The sequence below is a fragment of the Ananas comosus genome, linkage group 19 (genome assembly GCF_001540865.1).
Source record: "Ananas comosus cultivar F153 linkage group 19, ASM154086v1, whole genome shotgun sequence".
NCBI lineage: Eukaryota > Viridiplantae > Streptophyta > Magnoliopsida > Poales > Bromeliaceae > Ananas > Ananas comosus.
Genome location: NC_033639.1, coordinates 2923713 through 2927686, shown reverse-complemented (window position 1 = coordinate 2927686; position 3974 = coordinate 2923713).

The following is a 3974-nucleotide window of genomic DNA, read 5'->3' as shown; positions in this document are numbered from 1 at the left end:
CTTACTTTTGTTGTTAGTTTAGTTTTCTTCTATTTCTAGCTATTTGTGTGGATTAGAAACAGTTTCATCTCTTTCTATACAGCATGCTTGCATTAGTCTTGAACCTGCTCAGTAGAAAAGGTTGATGGGTTGGTGCCATTGATTTGTGGCAGCGATCATAGTTTCCTCTTTTGATAATGCTTTTAATATTTAATTAATTGGATACCTCTGGAATATTTGAAATATATCTTATGATGTATGTACTAATTTAAATAGTATTTCTAGTGATTATTGTTACACAGGCATATTTTTTGCGATGAATAGTTGTGGCTATAATTTAATGTTGGGGCTTTTGCTTATATACCCTCTACTATTCAAAATTTTCAAATTTACCTTTCATTTTCCAAAATACCATTTTAAACCTCAAATCCCACTAGTAAATCCTCGGGGTAGGAATATATTTGAACGAATTTTTTGTGCAATCAGAGCATCTTTTGGTCATCTAGGATATATCAGATATTTTCTAAGTTTTGAAGGGCATATTAGATATTCTCCCTTTGATTTTAGTATCCATTTGTTTTGTGTTTATAGTGGCAATTGTAAGGACTACAGAACTTTTATTGCCTGCTAAATTGGACTCACAATGGCATTTCCAATTGCCGCAGAAGCGAGTACTCTGTAGCAGCAATTATTTTAATCTTTTACTGGCTGTTGCAACAAAATCGACCGGTACCTCTGCCGACCCCTGCTATAAAAGCAAGTCTTGCAATTCACATTTGGATTGCAGTTAAATCAAGTTTAATAGGAGTGTGAGTCTTGAAATCCATAATGAAGATACTGACGGTGCGTTGTTTGGTTCGAAGTCGGAATCGGTATCGGAATTGAAATGTGAATAAGTTGGAAACAGAATCGAAATGATTTATTATCTCATTCTGTTTGGTTCGCCATCTAAATCGAAATCGAAATGAATCATTTTCATTGTCTACGTTTGGTTCAGATAGATAACGAAAAAGTAATCAAATTAATATATCAATTTTATATTTGTAATATATTAGTTTAAATTCATACTGAAAATTAAATATTAAAAATTTACGTCAAAATTTTAAAATGATGTCAAAATTTTAAATAAATATATTTTTTCTAAAATTAAAATTTGAAATTGAACGGATAATTCTAAGTATAAAACTACATTTTGATTTATTAAAATTCAACTTAAAATTATAATGCAAATTTCAATTTGAATCCATAAACTTAATTTAAATTTTAAATAAAATTTAAATAAAATTTTAAATTTTAAATTAAATTTAAATTTATAAATTAAATTCGAAATGTTTGATTGAATTCTAATTTTTTAATTTAAATTCAAATTAAAATTAAAATTTATAAATATAATTTTTAAATTTAAACTTATGTTTTAATTAAAAAATAAGTTTAAAAAATTAAATTTAATCCGAACAAATTCATTCTGCCTGGATTCAATTTCCAATCTGGCCTAGGAGTCTGGATTGGAAAATAGGGTAATTTGGGGGATTCCCATTCACAAGGGAATCAGAATCGAAATAGAAATCCCGCATACCAAACACGGACAAACAGATTCATTCATTTCAATTCCGATTTCAGAATTAAAAAGGGACGAACCAAACATGCCCTGAGAATATCCGGCAGGTAGCCATAGGCTTAATTTCTTGAAAATAAATCCCCTTTGAAATGGTCCATAGTCATCTTTTGTGGAAAAGTTTAAAGTCTAATCCACAACTAGACAGTGAAGCTCTTTGGCATTAGGCTAGTTAATGGCAAGACCAATAGTTTTACTCCCGCCAAACTTGATTTAACCGAATTACAATTACGTCCACTAAATGGCAGTTTTGTTGTAGCGAGAGTGGCAATCATGTGGCACACTATGTGTTGGATGTGACCCACGTGATTATTTAAGGCGATCCCTAAGAATACAACTAATCCAACGGTTAGGGTATCTTGGAAAGTTCTTGACAAACAGACATGATTAAAACATCCTTATATTAGTTTATATCTATAGACTATAGATATATTAATTTGGAAGTTCCCTCCGAAGCCTCCCAGCATTTGGCGGGGGCTTCGGTGGGCCCCTTTTTTTTTTTTTTTTCATCTCTCTCTCCCACACCCCCTCTCCGGCTCCCCCTCTCTCTCTCGCGGCTTCGGTGGGCCCCCCTCCCCCACCCGGCTCTCTCTCTCTCTCTCTCTCTCTCTCTCTCTCCCTAGCGTGCGCGCGACCGGCGCCCGGCGGGTGTGCACGCCCCGCGCCCCCTACATGGTGGCGCCTTCTTGGCGCTCGGGAGGAAGTGAGAAAGAGAGGAGATGCCTGCGCGCGGGAGAGAGAGAGAGAGCAGAGGGAGAGAGGGGGGGAGAGAGAGAGAGAGAGCAGAGGGAGAGAGGAGGAAAGAGAGAGAGAGAGGGGGGGTGCCTGCGTGGGGGTGAACCGCGCCCCCCGCGCGCGCGCAAGAGAGAGAGAGAGAGAGAGCAGAGGGAGAGAGGGGGAGAGATAGAGAGAAAGCAGAGGGAGAGAGGGGGGGGAGAGAGAGAAAGAGGCCCCACCCCCCCGGTTCTCTCTCTCATCACTCTCTTCTCCACCCCCAGGCCCCCCCACCCCCCCACACGGCTCTCTCTCTCTCTCACCCACATCGCTCTCTCCCCCCCTCTTTCTCTCCCACGGCTCGCGACCGCGCCGACAGGTGCGGGCCGCCTAGGGGTGTCCCCGACCGCGCCCCCGCGCGCGCCACGCGGGGAGAGAGAGAGAGAGAGAGAGAGAGACACACACACACACACACACACACACACACACAACACACACACGGAGGTCCCATGGCCCCCGCGCGGCGAGAGTCCTCCCCCCTTCCTCTTTACCTTTCCCTCCCCTCAGCTTTCTCCAGTCTCTCCCCCACCCCCACCCTCTCTCCCTTCTTTCCTTTCCCTTCCCCCCCCCCCCTCGCCCCGTCCGCGTCTCTCCCTCCCCCCCCTCTCTCCCAGGCGGGCGGCGGTGCAAGCTGGCGCAGGCGTGGGGGGGACGGCGGGCCGGGCCGCACGCGACGAGCAGGCGCGGCCGGCCGCGGGCGACCCACTCCTCTCTCTCTTCATTCCTTTTTTTTCCCCTCTTTTTAATTTTTTTTTCTTATTAATTTGTATGGATGTGGATAAAAAAAAAATTAAAATCTAAAATTTAATTTTAAATTAAAATTTAAACCCAAATCCGAACTCGAATTCGATGGATTTTACAAATCCATATCCAAATCCGAACCCGATCAAAACTCCGAAACCCGGCCCCGATAATCCTAACCCACAATAAATATATTTTCTCAGTATTTAAATAATTTTTTTTATTTTTCTCTCTCTCTTCATTTTTTTAGAGTTTAAAATTTAAAATTAGATTTGAAGATTCAAAAAATTAAAATTTTTAAATATTTTAAAAATTGCGTAAATTTTCCGCCGCGGAGTTACATGGACAAGTCTCCCAGACTTAACAGCGGAATACCAATCCAAGCAGTTTGCCAAGCATGCTCCTCCGCGAGACTTACATTTGGGCCTTCACTAGTATATATAAAGAGAGAGAGAGAGAGAGAGAGAGAGAGAGAGAGAGAGAGAGAGAGAGAGAGAGAGAGAGTTGAGCTGGAATACTATTAATACCATTCTGGCTTTTATGCTATTGATTTTTTAACCGTTAGATTTACACCGTAATCAATTCTATCCTTTAAATTATACTATTCAATCAATCACCCACTCAACCCTAGGGGGACTACCACTAAACTCCAGGGGACCACTATCATCCTAACCCTATAATTTTTAATCCAAAATTTAAAAACTCGATAGCAAAAGAGTTCAAATACTATTAATAGCATTTCAACCCAATTATATGCATATGTATATATATGTATATGTATATGTATGTATATGTATATGTATATGTATGTATATGTATATGTATATGTATATGTATATGTATATATATGTATATATATATATAT